At 31.8% G+C, this 12,986-nt stretch overlaps 1 protein-coding gene across 3 annotated transcripts in view; it reads right to left on the bottom strand.

The window, feature by feature from the left end:
- LOC127713648 (pyrokinin-1 receptor-like) overlaps positions 1–12,986 on the bottom strand; it is a 58,140-nt gene that overhangs the window by 25,424 nt on the left and 19,730 nt on the right. Inside the window, exon 1 of one of the 3 annotated variants that reach the window (XM_052219805.1) lies at positions 5,633–5,749. The exons of 1 other annotated variant lie outside the window; for it this stretch is intronic. The gene's annotated coding sequence lies outside the window, so the exon portion shown is untranslated. Of the gene's footprint in view, positions 1–2,989; positions 3,152–5,632; positions 5,750–12,986 lie in introns of those variants that run through there. One more of the 3 variants, XM_052219803.1, reaches the window with a different exon arrangement.

Here is a 12,986-nt window from a genome sequence, read left to right as displayed (position 1 = left end):
AAAAGATCGGTGCGAGGCACAAAAACAATTAACATAAAAACAATAGACAAAAAGCACCGAAATAAGAGTACTCGCAGTTTTTGAAAGCTAGTTCAAAGATATAATTACAAATTGAAGTTATATACAATATACGTTATTTCCAATAACTGATTAAATCTTGTATCCTCCGAATAAATTGTTGATTAAATTTGCATAGTTTTCATAAGTCACTGATTGTTTTGTCCAATGTTTAAATAACATTTATCATCAGAAACGAATGAAAAGAGCTATATAGGATCTAATACGCAAGATGACTGGGTGGCTGCCAGGTGACCGATTTTAACTGTTAAGTTCAGATTTGAAAATGTCTTAAAGCTAGAAATTACTTAAAGAACACATGTTTAAAAATAAATAAAAAAGTGTTAAATTTAAGAGGATTTTTTTTCTGTTTAAGCTTTTAAAAGAAATTAAAATAAGCTCCGGATAAAGTTTAACAGAACAGCGTGGAATTTTGTGTGGCAAGAGGGAGATCAAAATCAAGTGTTTGGGAAAGATCTAGTGTTGGTGAATACGCGATAGAGCTCGAACAAACTTACGTTGGCTATCTAGAGGATGTAAAGTTGCTACCTACGTTCACTTCTGTCATATATGTAATACACATGCATAATTTGTTAAACATCCGGGAGTGGTCGGATGTTTTCTCGCAGATAAGTATTTTTGGGAAGAAATCAATACCCAAAACTTCTATTTAATATTGATATACACTAGGGTATTTACCAGACACTTTTCCCCGCTGCATTTTCATTTTCATTAATTCATAAACCAGAGTCAAAAGGTAATCATCAAATATCCTTCTGGATTTTGCACATGTAAAACAGCTTCATTAGCATGCATAGAATTAAAACTAGAGGCTCTAAAGAGCATGTATCGCTCACCTAGGTCTATATGCATCTTAAAAAATAGACACTCTCCAATATTGTGGACTGGAATATAATTCAAGACTAAAATTTCTTGATTGTATAGCTGACAAATTTTCTGTTTACAATTCTCTCTATCTTCTTTAGTTTTTGCCCAAAAATCGTCATTTAAAGGCGATAACTCCTAAATCGTCCTATCAGAAGACAGCTGACAATTTCATGTATGCTGACCTATTTGAAGATCTTGTCTTGCTGATCGTTTCTATCTAATATATAGTTTTCAGTTTAACATGTAAGGGCACTTACCCTTATAACGAGATGACCAACGATTTCAGCAATATCGACTTATTTGTAGATCATACCTTGTGGGTAATTTTTGCTATTCAATTTTCTCTATCCACTATGGTTTCAAAATATTAGGCAATAACACAAAAAAAAACATTGTTATTTAAGGGCAATAACTCCTATATGGAGTCACCAGACGATTTCAACCATGTTGACTTATTTGTAGAACTTGTCTTGTCGATTTTTTTTTCTTTTTATAACCTTCTATATTTCTAACATTGTTTCAAGATAATAGACAAAAATGCCAAATATGGTAAAATTGTCATTCTAGGATACTAACTCCTATAAGTTAAAAACCGATTTCAGAAATATTGACTTATTTGTAGTCTTGCCTTGTCGATCAGTTTTTCTCTCTATCTATAATAGTTTTTTTTTAAATATGTAATAACACAAAAAATGACAATGATACAAGGAGTCAATGGTGATTTCAACAATTTAACTTAATGGCATATATTGTTTTGTTGATCATTTTTTTTTATTTAAAGTTTCTATCCATCTATGATAGTTTTCAAGATCCTAGGCAAAAAAAAAACCAAATGATTAAATTCCTCATTTATTGCCAATAACTCTTATAAGAAGTCGTCTGAAAGTTTTGATGTAAATAGACAGTAGGTAGTTCTGCACATTTTTCTCTATTTATTCTTGTTTTTAAACACAACATTTTTCTCTATGTTCTGTGTTTAGCAATTGTAGCCATGTTAGTTGGGTGGCGGAGTAATCTTTCAAACTACATTTGTACATTGATGATTGTGACCAAGTTTGCTTAAGTTTTGTCAAGTATTGTCAGGGCAGAAGATTTTTGTAAAAGTGAACGGACGGCAACGACAGACAACGATTTAACGAAAAAAAGCATTTCCAAATCTTTGTGGCATCCGTACCTTTTAACTCCTTGTTAACTTGTTAGAGCTAGTTCAAAGTTCATAGAAAAATGAAATTGGGAATAATAATGAAATGAAAAAAGTTTTGGGTCTTTTTGGGACTCTTATTCCCAGAGAGTGTTTGAGCTAACGTTGGAAAGTGATTCCCAAGCTATAAATGTGAGGCGTCCGCGACAATTGGGGAAAACGATTTCAGGAACAATGTTTGGGACTTTCTTAGTAACAGGTTGATAATTCAAATAAAGCAAATTCTATATACAATCATATGAGATTAGCGTTCAATATCCTATTACGGACCCTTAGGGATCTCTTGTTTTAAATAAGGGTCATACCAGAAGGCGTACCAAGTGATGAGCCTGGTATTTTTATGAATTTTTGCAATCCCACTCTTCTTTTAAGAAAAAAAAGTTATCCACGGAAACCATTGTGTCTAAATAGGATTGACGATGACTGTTGTTTGATAGCGTTTGATCATTTTTCAGTTTTTATGGACTTTCCCTTTATGAATTTGCCTTGGAATTCGGTATTTTTGTTGTACTTTTTTCGATGAGTGAAGCGCCACTTTAACAATGATTTGTTTTGTATGTATTTTGACATTTTCCTTAATATAGATTAGTAACGGCATCAAAGTCTATTATTTGACCATAAATCATACATAAACTTTTTTTTTTACATGTTAGGGAAAACAAATAGTAGAACAGGAATATAAAAATGTATAATCCAGTGATTAGTATACTGTCAACTTAATACAACAATAATTTTGCAATGTGAAATTAAGGAAGGCTAAAATAGCAAGGATATTAAGTAGTAAATATTTTGTTCAGATATTGAAATTCTATAGGAATGTAACTGATTAAAATATTACTCTACCTCATTGAAAAAGGCCATTCCAATCTGTAAGACTTGCAGATGTTGCGTTTCATTACCGAGACGAGTTCACTATCTCTGACACATGTTTGTTTGTTTCACTGCATTCCTTTCCGTTCGTTTTAAATTAAAAGTATGATCTTAAAATAATGGGTCGTTATGTGCTACGTATCAGAAATTTATTTCGTTATATTGCATGTCAATAACGCTTTGTTTATGACATTTAAAAAATGAATGGTTCTTTGTAAATGTTTAAACTGAATTTCATCCTAAAATTGGAATAAAATATCCATTCAATTACAGGAAAATCATGTTGCTGTATAATCACGATAATTTGTATCTTCTTTGATTAAAAATAGCATGTCTACAAAGACTAATGTAACTCTTCAAGTGACATGAAAACCTTTGATCAGTATTGTCGTATTATATTTAACGGCAGTATTCAAAACAACAGATGTGGCCACCATAATTATCTTCCTGTAGCACAGAGCATATGTTTACCATGATTTCAAAATTATGTGCTTTTTATTTCCATGTTCAAATTAGTGGTCATCCTGTTGGGAGCTTGACTGTTCAGGTTTTTTATTTGTTTTGCTTCTATGGCATAGATAGGCAAAAAAGGGTACGTGCGCATGAAAAAGCCACTTCAATTTGTACCTGTCTCAAGTGAGACTATCTGGGCCCTGTGTTGTTTGCTGTTGTTGTTTGTCTTCGTTTGTACGTATACCTTTCCGGAGAAGTCGGGAGTTTGTAGTTTTAGTAGTCTGTACTCCAATATTTTTGGTAATTCTTCTTATAATTTATTATGTATCATGTCATGATTCTGTATAATGTATTATTTTTATATGTTTGTATTCAGACACTCCTATCAAAAAACTAAATATCGAGTACGAAGAGTCAAACTTTTAAGCATATCTATTGTTTTACAACCGAATGGTGTTTAAAACATAACGGCCTTCTGATTTCATTATGCTGTTACTCACACGTCTATCTAATCCCATTGTATCTATAATCATCACGGAATCTCATAGGTTATGTACGGTCAATTAATGACTTGAAATATTTTTTTTGGCAGATACGCAATCTCCATCTTTTAAAATACTTTAATACGGATACAGCAAAAAGACTACATACAGTTATCTCTGTTGTCAAGGAAACACACACAATGGCATCATAAACTGGAGAGTTCACTTTTATATAAACAAAATTAGTGGGCAACAAAAAGACTTTATTTTACAAAAGTTTTTGGATGATTTCCTTTAAAGCAAGAAAGAAACAAGAGTACAACATATCAACAAATATATATAAATATATAAGCGAAGTGTAACATAACTTAGTCAAGAAACACTATTTCAATTGCCATAGAATTTTTACTTGTCGATGCTACTGTATGAATAACAAATTTCTAATTATTAAAATGCCAAAATTCGTGTTAACTTTTCTCTGGTCAATTATTGAAGCTTTATAAATGGATAACTCAGTCAGGTAGAAAACAACATTCTGTATGATTAAATTCGTATAAATAATAAGATTGATAACTTATTTTTTCACTGAACCATCCCACTGATATAATTGCTACGGATATTAATCCATCAAAGTATAAAATATTTTACGGTTAGTGGTATTTATCGCAATAAGATTTGATTAACAAACAAGGAAGCTATGTTATCAGCTTTGCTGCTTCAATTATTTTATTTTGTTGTTTATTCGTATGTTATAAATAAAGCCTCCTTTAACCATCTGTCAGAAACCTCCAATTATCTCTTCATACAAATTCCACGAGTTGTTTTAATCATTGCTGCATAAGTAATATCTAATTCTGTAATCATATAATTAGTCTGATAACGCGAACACGTTCCCACTTGCTGTTTATCAAAAATTGAAACATCAAGTACCGGAGATCAAGTACGGTACTATTGGAAAAATTCTATGGCAATAGTGTGCCAGATATAAGTATATTTGACAAGTTGACGTGCTTTAAAATGATAACATAGAGGGGCTCTGTAATTTAAATCGAGTGATAAATGATGTTATTAGTTAACGCTGACTGATATGTCGAAAAGGAAAGGCTATGGAGTGAATATGCATGAGACAAACAACACTAGACTGAATACTGAAAAATGACTGTAGAATACAAAAGGAACAACATTTCATTGCTGTTCTTCATTTTTACAGTTGCTGGGTGGTCACCAAATAAGAAGGAATGAGCTAATAGTAAGACTAAGAGGCTGCTTGGTGTTCTTTAATATTTGTCGATAACCACCACGTATCTGAAAGACCCTATGCAATTATTAAAAGTTGTGTGAAACCCTTCCGGTACATTCTATCATTCGTTACTTGACCAACTAACATTTAATCACCACACTGGCTAAAAAACAGAAAAGCGTTAGTATCGCCAGGATTTCACAGGAAAATTTACCAACTATTCTAATTCTTTGGTCGATTAATAATTACACAATTTGATTTAGTTGTAAAATATTTCCTAAAGATAAGATAACGTATTTTAAGCAATTTTATTCATAAAAAAATGGTTATGATTAAATGTTTGTAAATTTTGAAAACATATGATACTAACTAAAGCAGCACCATAATCCAAGATAGCATCTCATGAGTGGCGATCAATTAAAAAAAAAACACACGTGATACCTGTTTCATTGGGCATCTCATCCTATTCATTTTCCATGTGATCAGCATGACAATCCCTTCAAAGATGAATAGTCTACCGCCAGTGAGATCAAGATTGTGTCAGTTAAACTTTCAAAACCTACCTGCCAGCAAGGAAGAAAAGCACACACAAAATTAAAAATACAACAGTAATAAACTAAACATACATACAGTTTGGCGCCACTTTTTAACATTAAAATTATTCTTGTTCGCAAATTTTATCTAGCCAATTATGCATTAGTTATTTTTATGTTTTTACTTTGAAAAAAATATAGATTTATGACATTCATATGTCCAACGTTTCGGTTCAAATGTCCCTTAAAAGTTGTCAATTTTTGTTTCTAAAAAGATTTTTGAAATTTTGTTTCAGTGTGTTTGTTTTTCATTTCAGTCCATTAGACAATTACCAGTAAGTGGTAGTGAAGCAAAGAAAAACCACAACTGTAGACATAGTTAAATCAGTAATAAAAATAGATGACAATGTCTGACTCGGTCGGACATATTCATGTCTCAATTATCAATGATAACACGCTATATAAGCTATGCTAATGCACTGGATTCATTCTTCACTCAGAGAAAGCATATTTTCAAAATGATTTCATTTTAAGCCGGATTTGACTCATTTGGGACGTTGTACTCTGGGGCATAATAATGGTTGCAGCTTGCAAAACAAGACATCATCTGATTTGGAAATACTTTGATTTTTATCTGTATCGTACTATCGTATTGTATTCTGAATTTTTATAATGTTGTTGGAGTTAAACGTAAACATTTGGTAAATGTTCTGTGGATCAATGAATCTCCTGGGATCAAAGGATGATTGTATTTTTCATAACAGATGTATTTTACACTGTATCAAAATATAAAGAGGAAATATTCAATCCGTGTTTTTAATTTTATTCTGAAAACTGATGTTATTTTATCCGAAACGAAAGTTTGATACTGCAAGATGAGTGCAAAAATGAACAGCAAAGGACCACTTGATTCCTACATATAATCTATAGATCACAAAAGCTTGGTAAGTATAACGTCATAAAGGAGGCCAGATAATTTAATACTTCATCTTCTCACATTTCATTTTTTAATCGTTTCAGAACTTTAAGGATTTGTGAATAATTTCATTGTGCGTGCACCATAAAGAGGAAAAACTTAACGCTATTGATTGGATTTCCATTCGTAGTGCTTATAAACCAATCACAGTCGCTGAAAATATAACCCAATATGCATTAGATTCTGACACGGTGTCTGTACTGGTCACACTTTAAAATTTTTGCGTGGGCAAGTTCCAAAAAAGTAACAAATAAATGCCTAACATAACATCACATAAAGACATTTAAGTTTATTTTACATTTATAGCAGCCTGTTCAAGTAACCATCGCTCAAAGAAAGAGGTATGACAAGAGCTATTATTTTGCCCCTGAAATTGCAAAAATAGTAAACTTATTCAAGCCTTTCAAAACTATGTTACTATTCAGATTAATATAATCTAGACACTTTAGTGCATAAAGCTAACATGTGGTGTCATTATGAGTTCATATAAAAATAGCCATTTCACGTATTGTTTTCGAAAAATATATATATGAGCAACAGTTTTTCCCAAAAAGATATTTTACACACATGAACATCTTTGTTAAATACACTTTGTAGAAATATCTATTTGTGTAAAGTTGTTGCTTATATCTTCATATTAATGACAAAATCCTAAAATGGAGCTACTTTTCCTGTTTTACTGTTTTGCACTAAATGCAAGAAGTTTGAAGCCCTTATATAAATACGTTAGACAAAATTCAAAAAAATAAATACTGATGTCCGACAGACTAATGTTTTGAACATCTGAAGGATAGAGTAATAAATACTTTTTGATTTTTTAAATCAAGTGGACAAACACCTGGGCCTTATTATACCTTCTTCTTTATGCTTTTTTATACCTTTGATATTTTTTTTATTTCATGTAACACATTTGTTTTTATCTTGACTTTTCAAAAGTTTAAAAGATTGTTTTAAAGATGGATCTTTATTGATGGTAAACAGAAAATTAAAGAAGCCACTAACATGTATCAGAACTATCAATTTTGGTTAGGATATAAAAATCGTCATTTCTCTAATGTCTTATGACTTCGTGATTTGTAGATACTAAACCCATATTTATTGATGACTTTTCTCGTCATTAAGTTTTCATAACGTTTTTATTAGAACTGTTAAGAAGTTTATCATTTCTCGGGGATTGCTATTCGGTAATGTTTAACTTTTCAGTTTATTTTTCATTAATATAAATGTTCATTGATAATCCATTTGCACTGTTCTACAGCTCATAAAAATACCAATCAAGGGTCTTATTCAGTCTTATTATATTGATGTATTATCTTTTTTGCTTACGAAAAGGCTTGTACCCATTAATTTGATTACATTTTAAAGTCAAATGTCTTAAGAGTTTTCTATGTTTCCTTTTTCTAACCCGATCGTATTAAACAATCAGTCTAGTTGCTGTTTATAGAAGGCTAAGAAATATTTATGAGTGAGATGCTTCTCCCAGGTTTTATATTGAATGGTAATTTCGACAAAACGCTTGTCTAAATAACGGCTGAGGAAGGAATTCCATAAAGCTGATATGAGAACTTTATTGGACTTTTTTCATGTAAATGAAGGCCAGAGAGGACAAAAGGTGAAACATTGTTTTAGCATGATCATTTGATAGTTTTGTTTTCACTTTACTCGAAACAGATTCTTAAAGTATTGAAAATATCAAAACAAACTACATGCTCATATTAACATTGTATACTGCTATATATTGTAATTCGGAGATGACTACATAAGTTTGATTTACTTATGTCCAATTCATTTTACTTCGAGTAAATAACATGTGTTAAAACTAAGGGTTATGTATGCTTTTACAAACTAGTCTATGTACTGCTTCTAAAAGGATTCGAAAAAAAATATGATTTATATTCAGGTTGTTTAACTTCGATAAACAGTTCGACAGAACTTTTGTAAAAATAATAGCTGAAAACATAGGCATGTGTCGTACAACAGTGTCCTTTAGTTGTTTATGTGTTGGTCTTTTGATCTTCGGGGGGGGGGGGGATATTTGTCTCATTGGCAATCATATCATATCCTATTATCATAATATTCTGAAAACAAAGGGATGTATCATACATTGCTTAACAAAGAGGGATATAATCATAATTTGGTGATATAATTTTGGCGTGTGTTTAAATTTTACAACGTCTGTAGATATCGATACCGTTTAAACTATTAGTTTTATCCAGTATGGTTGTGTACATAAACTTAATCCACATATTTGGTTTATTTATTTGTATCTATTTTGTCGATGTGTGGTTTCTTACTTATGTAATTTGGTACTAAGTCCAGTCCTGCCTGACCTCAGTGACTAATTGGCAGTTTGTCAGTGTCACAGTTTTATAGACTGGTATTCTTATTTTCTAATCAAGATATTATTAGATTATGTGCCAAAACCTGTAATTTTATTCTGAAAAGATGCCGAGAAGTTCTATATTGTAAAATAATAAATAAATAATTATGCTGTATATTTTTACTATTGATGTTTGATATTTATTAATGTGTGTATATACATGTGTTTTTAGTTGTTATCGTCTCTCATAAATCTGTACAGATTGGCTTATGTATAAAAAATGTGTGTTTTATAATTGTATTGTGTAATTGTATGCATAAAAGAGGGACGAAAGATACCAGAGGGACAGTCAAACTCATAGATCGAAAACAAACTGACAACGCCATGGACAAAAATAAAAAGACAAACAGACAAATTATAGTACAGATGACACAACATAGAAAACTAAAGACTAAGCAACACGAACCCCACCAAAAACTGGGGGTGATCTCAGGTGCTCCGGAAGGGTAATCAGATCCTGCTCCACATGTGGCACCCGTCGTGTTGCTTATGTTATTACAAATCCGGTAAATAGTCTAATTCGGTAAGTCACATTCGTGAAAAGGGAAGGGTATTGTAGTTACGACATAAGGAACATATCCGATATCATTTGTGAAACGGTTATTCCATAACGGTCAACCAACTCGTGATGGCGTCCGTAAAATTTACGAAGGGATGATTTCAACTTCACCATTTGGAACTCTTGGCTTAGTAGCTTCCTTGTAAGCAGCAATCCTCTATCAAGGAAATCATGATAGGAAACACAAGCCCGGGAATATCGTATCAATTGAGAGATATATACTCCGTATGCAGGCGCTGCTGGAATGTTGCTACATAGAAATGGAAAGTTCACAATTGGGAAGCTGAAATCATCTCTTTTGTCGAAAAGTTTTGTTTTCAACCGACCTTCATTGTCAATTTCTAGATGTAAGTCAAGATATGAGGCAGACTTAACTGTATTTGTAGTATCATTTATCTCTAGTTCGATAGGATAGATTCGTTCAACAAAGTCACCAAATTTGTATTATTTAGTGAGAGAACATCATCTATATAGCGTGAGGCGAGACGTAAATAAAATGTTCAATTAAACTGAACTGAATTGTCAGCAAAAAATAGGAAAACTGAAAAGTTAGTCAATGGGACCAGGACTGGACTATGTAATTGTGTTGTTTTGATTAGTGCAGCTTACAAGTATTTCCAGTATTTTTTGTTATTTATTTTGTATAAAGAATTTTTTGTATATGTGAAGGCTACAGAAAGAAAAAATGTCATTCACAGTAGTTTTGTGTCAATTATTACAGAATTTCTCTTAACATCTGCAACCCTTTTTGCATCTTTTTTGCTCATCCGTATAGATAGTATCAATCTGTCTAAAAGTAGGCTAAAAAAAATTTTTAAGAATTCCATAGAAATAAAATGCAACTCCCTCCAAATAGTTGGTATTATATAAATGCAGAAAGCGCACCAAAGGCACCTTAATAAGTACGTGTTACTCTAAGATCTACAATAAGCTAGCTCAATTTTTGGTGTGCACTATATACTAGATTAGTAGATGGTGATTTTCTTTACGTGATAATAAATTTAAAGATTTTACATATATCGCCTTTCTATTCAGTTAAAATAAATGACACTACAGAAACCATACGGTCCGCTTCATACCATGACTTATATCGATCAAAAGACACCAAATGATGTTTAAACTCAAAACTTTATAACAAACATGCCGATTTTAGTTATTAAATAGTCAATTTCCTTTTTTCTAAAGAGAAATATATAACTGCAGCTCTAGGTGCATAAGTATAATTATAATCGAAGAAAACGATGACAAAATCATGCACATTTTTTTTTTATATATACATATATATAGATTAGACCGTTGGTTTTCCCGTTTGAATGGTTTTACACTAGTAATTTTTGGGGCCCTTTATAGTTTGCTGTTCGGTGTGAGCCAAGGCTCCGTATTGAAAACCGTACTTTGACCTATAATGGTTTACTTTTATAAATTTTGACTTGGATGGAGAGTTGTCTCATTGGCACTCATACCAATTCTTCTTATATCTACATACACTCAAGTAACAAAAGCATAAACGCAGCACACTTTGAACCTGCAATCCAAATATGAAACTGATATGACCTCCGGTTGTTATGGTATAAAGCTTTAGCTAATAACTAATAACTCCAATACGGTATTTCAAGCATCTAAATGCTCTTGATACGTTTAAAACAATAGACCTTTCTTTAAAGGCATCATATATGTATACATAATGATATAAACAAAATGAGATATCGGGTAAATTCTAAAGAAAGAGAAAATAAAAAAAAAACACAAGTTAACCAAAAATATATTTGATATATTGACTATAGTTCCAAATTCTGAATGTTATTGTTAGTGTTGAATTGCATCCTTATTTCTTTTGAAGATGTTGCCATGTATAATTATTTAGTTTACATAATAATAAAAAGAGGTTTAACTAAACACTTTGTCAGTTGATTATTTTGACTATACCCTAACTGAGTGAATCAAACACCAGTGCATTTACTGTTTATATAAGAAGTCTCTCTCAACTGTTCAACATTGTAAGAATTTACATTGTTAGATAACAGTGCAAGAAAAAACTGCGCAGTACGTGCTGACTTGATTGTACATACAAAACAAGAGGATCTAAGAGATGGTTTATGAACATTTGAAGATATCATAGTCACGTCACTGCTACGTATAGAACATAATGTAAACGATTCAATCCTAAATTTTGTTTGATTATCATAAATAGAAACGAAGGTGTTAAGTGAGACTGATACAAAGTCTCGTAATTGTTTCTTATAGTTGAGTACATCACGTTAGACATTCAGTAAAGACAGATAGATAGTTTCTTTGTTATTCTCATCCTATTACCGTCTTTCCTTACGGCATATACACTAGGATCTGTGTTCTCAATTGCCATCCAAAAACCTCATCAACGAATTGTGTTATGATTTCAAATGAAACAACTATCCACCAGAGACCAAATGACGAGGCTGTAAACAATAAACTCGTCATAGATACCAGGCTTATAATTGTGTACGCCAGACGCGCTTTTCGTCTACAAAAGACTCGTCAGTGACAATCGAATAAAAAAAATCAAAAGGCTAAATAAGTACGAAGTTGAAGAGCATTGATGATCCAAAATTGCGATAATTGTTTTTACTATCGTTTATAGCAGATTTTTGTTGGTTGTTCCGATTTCCATTGTAATACAATTGATTTTACTATCGTGTACAGCAGATTTTTGTTGGTTGTTCCGATTTCCATTGTAATACAATTGATTTTACTATCGTGTACAGCAGACTTTTGTTGGTTGTTCCGATTTCCATTGCAGTACAACTGATTTTGCTATCGTGTACAGCAGATTTGTGTCGGTTGTTCCAATTTTCATTGCAATACAATTGATTTTACTATCTCTTACAGCAGCTTTTTATCTGTGTTATCTGTTGCATCTACAGTTCCGATAGCTGGTAATAGTGTGTGTTATTTTAACACAGAACAAAAAAAAGCTTTTCCAATGCGAAAAAATATTTTGCCGATGTGACGATGACTACTTTTATAGAGACTTCTGTTTTAAACATTCCAATAGGGTAACTGTTAAATGATACATCGGATACAGTTTAACGCACAAATCTTATTGAGTATTACTTTAAAAAAAACCTGACAAATCCCCTGGGATTAGAGCAGAACATCCCCCCCCCCCCCAATATTTTGTAATTAGTGAGGTTAATTGTGTTTCATGAATTTCTGTATTAATAATTGTTTAGAACGATATTGGTGTCACTTTTGGTAACGTCGAATGTTAACGTAAAAAGTATATAATATTGACGTGTTGTAATATTGCGTTTCAGTATATCCTTTTTATACATAGTTTTGCGTGATTAAAAGAAGATAAGGGAATACAA

This window comes from Mytilus californianus, unplaced genomic scaffold, assembly GCF_021869535.1.
Source record: "Mytilus californianus isolate M0D057914Y unplaced genomic scaffold, xbMytCali1.0.p SCAF_1, whole genome shotgun sequence".
Lineage (NCBI taxonomy): Eukaryota > Metazoa > Mollusca > Bivalvia > Mytilida > Mytilidae > Mytilus > Mytilus californianus.
This window is presented reverse-complemented; position numbering and strand designations above follow the sequence as displayed.